The sequence below is a fragment of the Notothenia rossii genome (genome assembly GCF_949606895.1).
Source record: "Notothenia rossii genome assembly, chromosome: 6".
NCBI classification, from domain to species: domain Eukaryota; kingdom Metazoa; phylum Chordata; class Actinopteri; order Perciformes; family Nototheniidae; genus Notothenia; species Notothenia rossii.
Genome location: NC_136909.1, coordinates 88215119 through 88229538, shown reverse-complemented (window position 1 = coordinate 88229538; position 14420 = coordinate 88215119). Strand labels below are relative to the sequence as shown.

Below are 14420 nucleotides of genomic sequence, written 5' to 3'. Positions count from 1 at the left end.
AAGTGGGGAGTGGTCCAGTCACCCTCTAGGGGGTCCGGGGGCATGCTCCCCCGGGAAGATTTTTTTTTTAAATATTGAAGTTACAGTAGATGCATCAATCTGGTGCATTTTGAGGGGGAAATAAAAAGACCATATTTGTTGTCATGCGTCAATCAGGGCCGTACTGGGACAATAAGTCAGGCCGGGAATTATACACCCAGCCAGGCCACTAACTGTTTTTTGTGCCATTTTGCTGGATTTATTTGTCAATATTTACAGCGTTGCTGCCCATAGTGATAGCCCTCTAGTTTAAATCTACGACCCAAAAATAAACATATGGAGATGGCTTACTATTTAAAAAGAAAAGGCAAATCTATTTAGGAACCTGTCAATGTGAACATATTTTAAGTGGGGGTGGACCTCAAATTCTCTAGGGGGGTCCAGGAGCATGCTCCCCCGGTAAGATTTTTTTTAAATGTTGGACTTAAAGGTGGGGTAGGTAAGTTTCAGAAACCGGCTCGAGATACACTTTTTGTTATATTCCATGGAATACTCTTAACATCCCGATAGCAATGAATATCTTAAGTGCTTTGACAAAAAATCCATTAAAAAAATGTCATCTGTGGAACCCGTAATACTGTAAAAACTACAACCAATCCGTTTAGCCGGGAAACGGATTGGATTGCCGCCCTGTCTGTCAGCCTTCCATCTCGTGCACGCACAAATGTATCTCGTGCCGTCATTGGGCGTGCCGTCATTGGGCGTGCATTGCAGCAGTACTTCAATGACTCGCCATCAACAGGCGGCCACTTTCACCATGGCAGAGTTAGGTTCAACATCGTCTACTGGTCGCAAAAGAAAAAATGTAACGGAGCAAATGAAGAACAAAAAGAAAGTGGAAACTAGGAGAAGTCAAACCAGAGTCAATATCGGAGTTGCTTTGGCTGTGTAGTATTGCTAACCTAGATGTGTTTAGCTTTGACTGATATGTAACGTTACTGCAGCCTGCTCTCGCGGAGGAGGTGCTCTGTAAGGAAGTCTGAAGGAGGGGGCGGATTATTTTTGGCTGCGTACTTTCAAATGTTAGTGCACTCGAGCCGGTTTCTGAAACTTTCCTACCCCACCTTTAAATGCATCAATCTGGTGCACTTTGAGGGGGAAATAAAGAGACTACACCCATATGAAACAGAACTGTATACATTTAAATAATCATAAAATCATAAGTACATGGCCATAACCAATAACATCCAATATGAAAAAACATTGAAACTTGTTTAATTATTTGTTTTTGGTTCATTTATAGTGTGTCTGTGCTCCTGAATCAGCCTCTCCTGTCTCCCTCATCTCCCCCCTGCTCCTCTTTGAGGCAACAGCAAAGACTAGTTTTAGCTCTCAACAACTTTATCTTACCTTTTTTCACCTAGTTAACATTTTATTTTTATTATTCATGCATATTTTACTAATCACCACCCCCTCAAAAGGAAATATGTGTTTACATAAATGGTAACCGAACCGTTTGAGACCCACTGAGACAACTTAGACTAAGTTAACTATCTAAACACTCAGAGTCCTTTACCTCACTGTGCCTCTCAGTCTGACAGGAGAGCCCTCCTCCAACCTGGTTGTAGAAACAGCTTCTTATATCCGTTAGCGCAGCAGAAGCTAACAACATTCCCCGCCGGTACCGGTGCACCCCCTCTCTCTATCTATCTCTCTCTCTCTCACGCTGGCTGTGAGCTGCGGGCGCCTGACAAGCCAACATCCCCCACTTTCATCACTTACAGCACCCATCGTACGGGGCAAATGGAAAATGTAACCGGGGTGAAAAGGGTGTTATCTTTACTTAATTATGAATCTTGTTACATCAAGGCTGAAAATTCATTTTTTTTTAATTTAATCTTGTGGAAGTGCAGATCCCCTGTCCTCCACCAGGGGGTGCTGCAGCACCCTCAGCACCCCTACTTCCCAGGCCCTAGTAGCACCAGATGCTAACAACAATACACGTAACCGGTGCGCGCGCTTTCTCGCGCCACACATACACTAACACACACCCTCCCGAGCTTGAATGACACACAGAGACCAATCGAGGGCATTAGTATGATCTGTATGAAAGTGGCAATGTCGGCAGGCCACATCATGTAGCATTTTACTGAGTACCGGCACCTTGCCGGTACTCACCGGTACTGCGTACCGGTGAGTACCGGCCCAATTCAAGCACTGGTCCAATCACAAACTACTAGTGTGTTCCTTTATTAAAGGACCTAAAATAATACAGAACATCAATTTATTGTTCGTTTAAAAAAAAAAAATCAATACATTTATTTCGTCATCTTTATTTTTTACCCTCCAAATCTTCTGCTCTGAACTCCAAACACAGTTTCCTGTTGGCTGTTTAAAATGTATGAACCTCTGAAACAGAGGAAGATTTGAAGGCTTGCTGAGCTCTTCAGAGTCCGTCCAATAGAAGTGATCTGCACAGAAAGGCCAAGAATAATCCACATGAAGGATGTTCCTGAAGTCTTCAAACCGTCCTGAAGACCACAGAGCATTGAGAGGGTCTTTAAGACGCTGCAGCTCACAGAGCCAACAACATGGAAACTGTCTCATGAGTGTTTTAGTTTGGAGGTGTGAGATCTCTGTGTCCTGATGAGATAATGTGTGGTTCTCCAGCAGCTGGTTGTGTGTGTGTGAAGGTGTGAGCTCTGCTATGAATCCCTGTGAGGACACTGAACCCGCTCTGAGTGGGGACCCTGAACGCCTCACCAAAGCTCAGAGGTGAGATGAAGACCTCTGACTGTCCTCTCCTCCAGAGCTCAGCAGGCATTATTCACACTCTGTGTGTGTGTTGTGTTGAAGCCCAGAGCAGCAGCATGGACCTGGACCTGGACCTGGACCTGGACCTGGACCTGGACCTGGACCTGGACCTGGACCTGGATCTGGACCTGGACCTGGACCTGGATCTGGACCTGGACCCAGCTGTGTGTCCATAAAGAGTGACCGGTCTATAGCTGAACCAATATATTTTAAAGGCCGCCCTTCAGAGACAGAGTAAGTGGACGTCATGTGACTTCATTATATCAGCAGCAGTAGAAAACTTGTTGTCACTGAAGAACAGAGACCTCTTATTGAAGCTGAGGGAGGGACTACCAAGGTGTGTTCAGCCTGAAGCCAGAGTGTAACGTGTCAGAGAGGCTCAATAAAAGAAGCCTTCAATACCATAGCAGGTAAAATAGTTAAAGCACTGTTTCAACAATAAATACAGTTCAATTTGTCCACAAACTAAAGTGGTTTTCCATCATTATGGTACAGTTTCAGACCTAAATGCTGTAGAATGAGCAGGTATCACATTAGGAATAAATGGGAGGCAATGAGAGAGCATTGGGTAGTCAAATAAATACATGACTTCATTCACCACAGTACCCTCTTGTATGTGCCGTCTTCTCTGTCTTTGTGGCTCATATATTGGTGTTCTACTGCAGATCAGTAAAATAGAGAATACTGAAAAAGAAAAAGGTGGCAGGAGATAACCAAACCTGCTGAGATCCAATCAAACAGCTCCGGACTAGAGTTCGGACAGGCTCACCAAATCAATATATTCTCAAGTATTCTGATGAAACAGGGTAAATATATTTGTCCCTGTTGTAACACTTACTGAGAAAATCACGCAGGTACTTTCTTATAAATACGTGGGTGTCCTGACAGACCCTTCTGTTCTAGAAAGACCACATAGAATCTGAAAAAGACAAAACAAATAATAGAGTAGAGAGTAGATAAAGTTTTATTTTTTACATCTGTGATTTTAGAGTATTTTGCAGTACTGTAATACTACACGGTGCAGGTCCACCTCTTTAAAATCAAAACTGCTCCACCAATCTATCAGAGAATCTGCTCAAAGGTCGTAGGTCAACATTTGAGAGCCTCTCTGAATCATCCTACCATCACAACCTTTAGAGGCTGGCCAACCACGTTATCTCTGACCCAACCATGATTATGTAATGAGTGAAATCCCAGGTCAGATGAACATGGTGTCTTCAGTGACTGTGTTGTTATGGTAAATATCTGGTTCCTTGTTTCTTGTCTTGATGTTTGTCCTCGTTGACGTTGCTAAAGGAGCTGCTGTGATGCCAGAAGCATGTCAGACTTGATCTGATAATAAAGTATTCTCATGTTGTTGTATGGTGCTCTGAGCTCTGATCTGACTAAGTGTTAGTGTGATGGAGACTAGGAGATGTTTTAAGTGTTCGATGACCATTATGTGCGTACCTGTCTAAGGACTGCAGATAGAAATGATCTTAATCTGGCATAACTCATCCCTTCTTTGAGATTCATGTATTTATAAGCATGGCCCCTGTTTATTAAACACATTCTAATATGAATAGTATTTAGGACCATTGTGACGGTCCAGATTCCTAACTGTTTGTTTCTCATGTTTCAGGAGGAGGCTGGAGGAACCTGAACCCAGCTGTGTGTCCATGAAGAGTGACTGGTCTATGGGGACACCTATTTACTTCAAAGATGGACGACACTCTGTTGGTCAAAGGTGGGGATTGAAAGTTGATAACCCCCTTCATGGTACCTGCTGCTCTGCTTTCAGGTTGTATTGACCCAGCTAAGAAAGTGTGGCTCTGTTGAATTTTCTTGGTGAGACACTTCTCTGGTTCCTTTCTAATAAAAGCAGCTTTGATCATTTATAAGGCGTATCAGGTTTGAAAGCTTTAAGCACCATAAACACCAACTTGGCAATAAACCTGTTTCTGATTCTGATGAAGGTTTCTTTAAATAAAGAAATAAGGGTCATTTTTACCTTCAGTGTTTCTCATCTGAGTTATATTTCTTTCCTTCTTAAGTAAAGCTGGAGTTTTGTAATCCTGCAGCTTGCGTCCAAAGGGAGGGAAACTCAACTGTGTGGACGTCTACTCCAGCTTATGATCAGCTCTGTGTGAATACATACCTGAGTGTTTCCCATTGCTCCTCGTCAGTCGGAGGTCAATGTTTCCCTGTATTTGCAGCAGTTTTTGCTTCTCATTTCTAAAATGTGTAATTGCTGTGTGGTGTTTTGCTCTTCACCTGGTGCTCTATTGAACAATTAAACAGCTCTTGATCAGATTAAATATAATTGTTAAACCTTAATCAAAGATTACAGTCACTGATTACTTTCATTTTGGTGCGTGGCACTTCTTAGTATTTAGTGTTGCTGATAGTCAAGGATGAGTGATATCACTGCCCTTTAACCTTTGTACCAATTCATGTGTCTATAAAATGTTATTTTGAGGTTTTAGTTTAAAATAAAAATTGGCAATAACTTCTACAGCTGCTAAAGTTGGTACTCCGTGCGAGGCCCAGACAAATCCAGTGATCTAACCTTTCTCCTGTTGCTCACACATGCACCTGATCCACATTTCCAGCACCACTGAAGCATATCAGAGATAATGTGAGTTGTTTCTTCATGATTCCTCACAGAGAGGACCAGCAGAGCTCAGAGGTTCCCAGAGGTCAGTCTGCCCAGCAGCATCAGACACAGCTGGACTCCACATTTATGGTCTGTACATGAACTACAGCTACTTCACATCTGTTCTGCTCACAGTCAACTCCATGATGCACTTTGTAGATCAGTGGATGGTCAGTCTGTCCAACATGGATCTGATGTTTGGTGACTTTAGTTTGATTGTGTTGTTCATGTATTCTGTTCCAGCTGCTGGAGGACAACATCATCACTTTTGTGAAGAACGAGCTGAAGAAGATCCAGGAGGCTCTGAGTTCAGATTACCCAGAATGCTTAGAGAGTCAGAGGGAGGATGAGGAGGTGTTGGACGGTGAGGATGAAGAGCAGAGGAGGAGCAGCAGAGAGGCATTTCTGAACATCACACTGCACTTCCTGAGGAGCATGGAGCAGGAGGAGCTGGCTGACCGTCTGCAGAGCAGTAAGAGGGTTTCTATAGAGATTTAACAAGCTGGATAAATGTTGACTAAAGTCTCAAGAGATGGAACAAAGTATATTCAGATCCTCATTCTTTAAGGATGTATTTGACTCATTGATCTGATTTGTTGTGTGTTCATTCAGGAAGTCGTTCTGGAGTGTGTCAGCGTGAACTTAAGTCTAACCTGCAGGAGAGGTTCCAGTGTGTGTTTGAGGGCATTGCTAAAGCAGGAAACCCAACCCTTCTGAACCAGATCTACACAGACCTCTACATCACAGAGGGGGGGTCTGCAGAGGTCAATGATGAACATGAGGTCAGACAGATTGAAACAGCATCCAGGAAACCAGACAGACCAGAAACAACCATCACACAAGAAGACCTCTTTAAAGCCTCACCTGGAAGAGATGCACCAATCAGAGCAGTGCTGACAAAGGGCGTGGCTGGCATTGGGAAAACAGTCTTAACACAGAAGTTCACTCTGGACTGGGCTGAAGGCAAAGCCAACCAGGACATCCAGTTCATATTTCCATTCACCTTCAGAGAGCTGAATGTGGTGAGAGAGAACAAGTACAGCTTGGTGGAACTTGTTCATCACTTCTTCTCTGAAACCAGAGACGCAGGAATCTGCAGGTTTGATCAGTTCCCGGTTGTGTTCATCTTTGACGGTCTGGATGAGAGTCGACTTCCTCTGGACTTCCTCAACACTGAGATCCTGACTGATGTCACAGAGTCCACCTCAGTGGATCGGCTGCTGACAAACCTCATCAGGGGGAAGCTGCTTCCCTCTGCTCGCCTCTGGATAACCACACGACCTGCAGCAGCCAATCAGATCCCTCCTGAGTGTGTGGACATGGTGACAGAGGTCCGAGGGTTCACTGACCCACAGAAGGAGGAGTACTTCAGGAAGAGGTTCAGAGATCAGGAGCAGGCCGGCACCATCATCTCCCACATCAAGACCTCACGAAGCCTCCACATCATGTGCCACATCCCAGTCTTCTGCTGGATCTCTGCTTCAGTTCTGGAGGAGGTGTTGAAAACCAGAGAGGGAGGAGAGCTGCCCAAGACCCTGACTGAGATGTACATCCACTTCCTGGTGGTTCAGTCCAAAGTGAAGAACATCAAGTATGATGGAGGAGCTGAGACAGATCCACACTGGAGTCCAGAGAGCAGGAAGATGATGGAGGCTCTGGGGAAACTGGCTTTTGAGCAGCTGCAGAAAGGCAACCTGATCTTCTATGAGTCCGACCTGACAGAGTGTGGCATCGATATCAGAGCAGCCTCAGTGTACTCAGGAGTGTTCACACAGGTCTTTAGAGAGGAGAGAGGACTGTACCAGAGGGACCAGGTGTTCTGCTTCGTCCATCTGAGCGTTCAGGAGTTTCTGGCTGCTCTTCATGTCCATCTGACCTTCATCACCTCTGGAGTCAACCTGCTCTCAGAAGAACCAACAACCTCCATGCTGCCTAAAGTCTTCAGACCCAAACCTGAACTAACACATCTCTACCAGAGTGCTGTGGACCAAGCCTTACAGAGTCCAAACGGACACCTGGACTTGTTCCTCCGCTTCCTCCTGGGTCTTTCACTGGAGACCAATCAGAAACTCCTACGTGGTCTGCTGACAGAAACAGGAAGTAGCTCAAAGACCAATCAGGAAACAGTCCAGTACATCAAGAAGAAGATGGATGAGGATCTGTCTCCGGAGAGAAGCATCAACCTGTTCCACTGTCTGAATGAACTGAATGATGGTTCTCTAGTGGAGCAGATCCAACAGTCCCTGAGTTCAGGAAGTCTCTCCACAGATAATCTGTCTCCTGCTCAGTGGTCAGCTCTGGTCTTCATCTTACTGTCATCAGGAGAAGATCTGGACGTGTTTGACCTGAAGAAATACTCTGCTTCAGAGGAGGCTCTTCTGAGGCTGCTGCCAGTGGTCAAAGCCTCCAGGAAGGCTCTGTGAGTACAGAGACATTCAAATATCATGGTTTACATGTTCTGCTCATCTTTTTAAATTATTGTTTGTACTTTCTTTATCAGACTTAGTGGATGTAAGCTGTCAGAGAGAAGCTGTGCAGCTTTGTCCTCAGTCCTCAGCTCCCAGTTCTCTAGTCTGAGAGATCTGGACCTGAGTAACAACGACCTGCAGGATTCAGGAGTGAAGCTGCTGTCTGCTGGACTGGAGAGTCCTCACTGTGAACTGGAGACTCTCAGGTTAGGATTCAGTAATCTGTTTTACTGATGGCTCTTGGAATTGTGTATTCAAACTAATTAATTAACTCCGAATTTTCTCTACCCAAAATATTTTAAAGATGTCATGTCTAGTCTCCTTTTAGATCCTGTGAATGACCTATTTACACTAATTTGGTTCTGTCTCTGATGAATGGACTTTACTTACACACTTTAGTTTTCAGCTTTTTACGTTTAGTCACATTTGTTTAAATGTGACTTCCCAGAACTGTGCAAACATTATCGCGGTCGGATAAAAAATGTTTATTTGACAAGTATTTTATAATTGGGATGAACCTTCGTTCATCCTGTTCTGTCCTATATTTATAGCTTTTTGACTGTGATCTTTGAAACGATAATTGCAGATTTATTCTTGTTGATTATTTTCTCCTCAGACTGAGCAGCTGTAACTTGTCAGAGATAAGCTGTGCAGCTCTGTCCTCAGTCCTCAGCTCCCAGTCCTCTAGTCTGAGAGAGCTGGACCTGAGTAACAACAACCTGCAGGATTCAGGAGTGAAGCTGCTGTCTGCTGGACTGGAGAGTCCTCACTGTACTCTGGAGACTCTCAGGTCAGGATTCATCAACATGTTCAGCCGATGGCCTTTTTAATTCTTATTCATATCAATGGTTTAATTCCTACTTTTCTCTACCCAAATGATTTTTTAAATAGTTATGTTAGTCAAACTCTCAGGTTAGGATTCATCAAAAATATTAAGCTTCCTTTTGAATATGTATTGATATATTGGGCTGCTGTTGCCCAGAAGCGAAATAGGCGGGCACCAATGGGAGGGTTATTGATTTGACCCCCTCTCCCTGCTGGCAACATGTCGAAGTGTCCTTGGGCAAGATACTTAACCCTAAATTATTTTGTAGACATTGTATTGAACTGGTTGTTGGTTGGTTGCTTTAGTAAAAGTATAAGCTGCGATAACATGTATGATTACTGGATTTGTTTTCTACGTTTACTGTACTCTAGGTATTTTTCTAACCCAGTTGTAATGGTCAATTTTTCGACCCTATATAACATAATATAACGTACTTTACAGTTTTTGCTCAAAGAAAACATGTTATATTAACACTTTGTTCAGTTTAACATTCGATTCAATTTCTATTTTTGTCCCTTCAGACTGAGTTATTGTGACCTGTCAGAGAGAAGCTGTGCAGCTCTGTCCTCAGTCCTCAGCTTCCAGTCCTCTAGTCTGAGAGAGCTGGACCTGAGTAACAACGACCTGCAGGATTCAGGAGTGGAGCTGCTGTCTGCTGGACTGAAGAGTCCTCACGGTACTCTGGAGACCCTCAGGTCAGGCTAAATCAATATATTCGGCCGATGGCCTTTTTGAATTATTATTTATATCAATGGATTTAATCCTACTTTTCTCTACTAAATTATTTTAAAACAGATATCTTTAGTCATTTTTGAAATCCAATGAATGACACATATTTTACACTGGATTTGTTTTGGCTTCCGGTTGCTCATTTAAATATACTTCATTTTCAGCCTTTATTCACCTTCCATTTTTGCCACAGTTTTTTCATTTGGCTTCAAATTCAACAATTATGCAAAAATGATTGAAAAACGAATTTAAACTCAATTAAACTCTCACAGTTCTTTTCTCACCCTCCAGTCCTCAAAGTGGCCTGAGATTATTTAACATGTTGTCTCATGTGTTTTCAGTTTGTCAGGCTGTCTGGTCTCAGAGGAAGGCTGTGTTTCTCTGGCTTCAGCTCTGAGATCCAACCCCTCCCACCTGAGAGAGCTGGACCTGAGCTACAATCATCCAGGAGACTCAGGAGAGAAGCTGCTGTCTGCTGGACTGGAGGATCCTCTCTGGAGACTGGACACTCTCAGGTATTATACATGTATATATTTGTTCATGTAAATTATAGCTTTCAAAATTGTCAAAAAGCGAAGCCTGTAGAAGATGGGCCAGGATAATAAAACTGAAGGGTACTGAGGACACAGGCAGCAGATACACTATGTAGACAAAAGTATTAGGACACTCTTCTTAATCATTGAATTCAGGTCTTTCATTCAGTCCCATTGCTACAGGTGTATAAAATTAAGCACCTAGACAGGTGTCTTTTATACAGGTTACACGTTTATATTTGGAGTACTTTTTTTAAGGAAGAGGATTTCTGTAACCGTTCTGTGGGAGCCATAATTCGTATTGGTTGCAAGGGGATCAAATCATTATTTCCCACAGTTAAATGAAAATAAATAAATAAACCTACCATTAAAATTATAGACTGTTCATTTCTTTGTAAGTTGGTAAACTTACAAAATCGGCAATAATAATAATAATAACTATGATCTATATAGGGCCTTTCAGCCGACCCAAGGTCGCTTTACAGAGAAAAAAGAAAACAAGCAAAAAACTAAAAACAAAAAAACAGTCAGACAGACAGACAACAACAACAACAATTAGGGACCGAAGTTCTTGGTAAACAGATGGGACTTGATGGCCCTTTTTAAAGGCGTCAAGCGTGGGGATGTTGCGGATCTCCGCAGGGAGATGGTTCCAGAGGGTGGGGGCTGCCATGCTGAATGTTCTGTCCCCGAAGGTTCGCAGGTTGGTGTAGACGGTGGTGAGCAGGCCAGAGTCGGAAGACCGCAGGTACCGTGGTGGGGCATTTAGGCGGAGGAGGTCGGGTAGTGGGGGGCGGGGCATGGAGGGACTAGTAGGTGAGGAGGAGGATCCTATAGGTTATGCAGGACTTTCCCAGCAGCCAGTGGAGGTGGATGAAGGTGGGAGTGATGGGCTGCCACGGCGTTGTGTGCGTCAGTATCCTAGCAGCACAGTTTTGGACGTACTGGAGCCTGTCCAGGGTTTTGTTGGGTACTCCGAACAGGACACCATCGCAGTAGTCTGAAGTTTTTCCTTGTACGATGTGAGGGTCTAAGGACAGAGGGTGTCGTATTGTCATACTGATATTCTGTACAAACTGTGAAGTCCACTGAGACAAATGTAACATTTGTGATATGGGCTATATAAATAAACATTGATTGATTGATTGGTTGATTGATTGATTGATTGATTGATTTGTTTGTTAATTGATTGATTGTTTGAATGATTGATTGATTGATTATTTGAATGATTGATTGATTGATTGATTGATTGATTGATTGATTGATTGATTGATTGATTGATTGATTGATTGATTGGTTGGTTGGTTGATTGATAGTCCAAGCGGGAGGCCACAAAAGCATGGACTAAGGTTTCTGCAACAGACTCCGAGAGTGACGGTCTGGCAATGAATCAAATACTTAATTCCTCCACTGTGGTGTATGTGTTTGCATAAAAGACACAACAACAAGAAAGACATCTTTGTCATTTTAGATTATGATCTAGATTTGAATGATCATTTTAATTTGCAGACCAAACATGCTTTTTATAAATCTGGCAATATAGTTAGGGGAACCCTACTTTCCCAGCAAGATTCAGAAAATCCACCCACAACATAAACATAGAGATCATAACACTCATGTTGGATGTGATCTACACTGCCTCCTGTATCTGAATTGATTCTGAAGTGCTTCTCCTATTTTTAAAGCACTAAATGGCCCCTCCCTCTTTTAAAAACAATGATGAACTATCAGATGTCCTGTGAATTCATAATAAAAACAATAGATTGTATTTGGAAAGTACATTTCTTTGCGAAAAGCATTCCCAAAGTGCTGTGCATGAAAGATGCTTTTAAATCAAGTTAATTTAGATTCCATGTAAGAAACACATTAATTGACCCCCCCCCCCCCCCCCCCCCCCCCCGAACAGGACACTAGGGAACACTAACTGAACACTGATCAACTCTTACATCTTATTCTCTGAGAAATAATAATTGAAGTTAATGAGCTTTATTTATCGACTGATCTAAAATGATATCGTGAACATGAAGGTTCATCTGTGGAGAATAACAAAGCTCTGAGTTTGAGAGTGATGTCCATGTCTCCATGCTGCTCTGACCCCCCCCCCCCCCCCCCCTTCTTTCAGGATGGAGCCTGCTGGAGTCCGATGGTTGAGACCCGGTCTGAGGAAGTGTGAGTGTGGTTTAATTTGATTCATGAAAACAAAGCAGCCACCATCTTCAAATGTAACCTTCATCCTCAAAGTGTCAATAAATGAACAGCTGATAGATGAATAACTGCTGCTGTTCCTCTCCTCAGATTCCTGTGAACTCTCACTCGACACAAACACAGCACACAGGAACCTCAAACTGTCTGAGGACAACAGGAAGGTGACATCCGTGAGACAGAAGCTGCCATATCCTGATCATCCAGAGAGATTTGAGGTCTCTGCTCAGCTGATCTGTAGAGAAGCTCTGACTGGTCGCTGTTACTGGGAGGTCGAGTGGAGAGGAGTGGTTTATATATCAGTGACTTACAGAGGAATCAGCAGGAGAGGACGCAGTTATGACTGTGTGTTTGGATGGAATGATCAGTCCTGGAGTCTGATCTGCTCTCATGGTGGTTACTCTGTCTGGCACAATAAGAGAGAAACACACACCTCCTCCTCCTCCTCCTCCTCCTCCTCCTCCTCCTACTCCTCCTCCTCCTCTGGTAGAGTAGCAGTGTATCTGGATCATCCTGCTGGCTCTCTCTCCTTCTACAGAGTCTCCTCTGACACACTGATCCACCTCCACACCTTCAGAACCACATTCACTGAACCTCTCTATGCTGGCTTTGGGTTCAGCTCTGATTCCTCAGCGTCTCTGGTTCCTCTGTAGGAGGAAGAGTCTCCTCCTGTTCCAGAGACTTCCTCCCTGCTGCCCAGAGAGTTCAGTCTGTTCAGGATCACAGCTGATACATAATTGTAACCATAGTGTACTTATGTGTTTTTACTTATTGTTCTTCTTCATTATTAATAACGTGTGCCTACTTTGATATATTTAATATACAGTCTACTCTTTTCACTTTTTCAGCACTAAACCTCTGCGGTTGTAATTCTGTGAATTTCCCCTTTTCTGGACAAATAAAGGAATTCTGATTCTGAAAATATTTTGTATTTCTTTTGCTCAATTTAAGTTAATATTGAACTGGAAAAAGATTCAATAACTGCACTGTAATTCAGGGAAGGGCTACAAAAAGTCACTTCACACAAGCAGACAGCAGAACTGTAGAGCTCATCACTTCTGTCACTTCTTTATAAATCACATCTGTGTGCCATATCACAAAGTTCAAACATGTAATTAAAATCCTTATTATTAAATCAAATATTTATTTCATTTACTGAGGTCTTTAAAATTATTCACAACATGAAGTACATAAGCAGTGGAATGATAGGATGTCTCTAGGTCATTAAACCGTCTTACATTCAGTTTAATTATATTAATAAATATAAAACTAGGAAATATAAAATGTTTAGTTGTATATTTCAGCACAGCAGGGGGTCATGGTGGACCTGGAGGTGCTGACCTGGTGTGAGGGAGATCACCTGGGCTGGTTCAGGGAAAGAAGGAGAAAATAGACTGTTATAAACCACAGCTAGATATTAAGATTAGAAAACTTATTTTGTGAAGAATAAATCTGTACAACATGCTTTTGTTGATTCAAACATATTTGTATTATTACAGAAAGATTAAGACTTATTTTAAATATGAAATAATGTGATTAAATGACATCAGCTATAGTTGACTTGCTAACTGCTGTAAACCAAGGCTAGATATTGAGATCAGAAAACCTCCCTCCTCTGTGTCTGTTTGAGCATCCGTGCTTGAGTACAGGAGTGGGATCTGGGGAGCAGGTGCCAAGCTGCTGTCACTCAATCAGCTGGGCTTTATATACCGGGCTTCAGCTCCACCAAGCCGTCAGATCGTAGATTCTGGTACACAGCTACTTGATCATGGGCTTGCCTGCTAATTGATACTTGAGTTGTTTGTCCAAGTTTCTAATTCCTGTTTCTGCAGTCATCCTGCCTGACTCCTACCTCCAACTAGTGATGGTGAGATCAAGCCTTATGAAGCTCTGAAGGAATACTTTTGACTTTTGATTTATTTGTTTTATTATGTTCTCCTTATAGCATTGTGAAGCATCTTGAGATGACGTTGTTTTTAAAGTGTGCTATATAAATGAAATGTATTATTATTATTATTATTATTATTATTATTATTATTATTATTATTGTTATTATTATTATTATTACTTACTTGGCGCCTTTCTTGTCCACTCTCTATTTTTCTCACATTACTCTTTGTATCGTACTTAGTTTGATTGTTAATGTTGGGACACTGATTTCAACTTGTATATACTATCGGTAGGATTTGTATCTTCAATTGTATTCATCTCTAATCTGTATGAATCTGTGCTGT

General features: G+C 42.5%; 1 pseudogene across 1 annotated transcript; it reads left to right on the top strand.

Moving 5' to 3' along the window:
• Positions 1-2686: 2686 nt before the first annotated feature.
• LOC307044687 (NACHT, LRR and PYD domains-containing protein 3-like) lies at positions 2687-13076 on the top strand (annotated as a pseudogene). The gene is made up of 11 exons (XR_013810684.1): positions 2687-2754; positions 4415-4519; positions 5440-5518; positions 5672-5762; positions 6041-7847; positions 7929-8102; positions 8513-8686; positions 9244-9417; positions 9793-9966; positions 12107-12153; positions 12280-13076. The product of XR_013810684.1 is annotated as an NACHT, LRR and PYD domains-containing protein 3-like (transcript).
• Positions 13077-14420: the final 1344 nt, after the last annotated feature.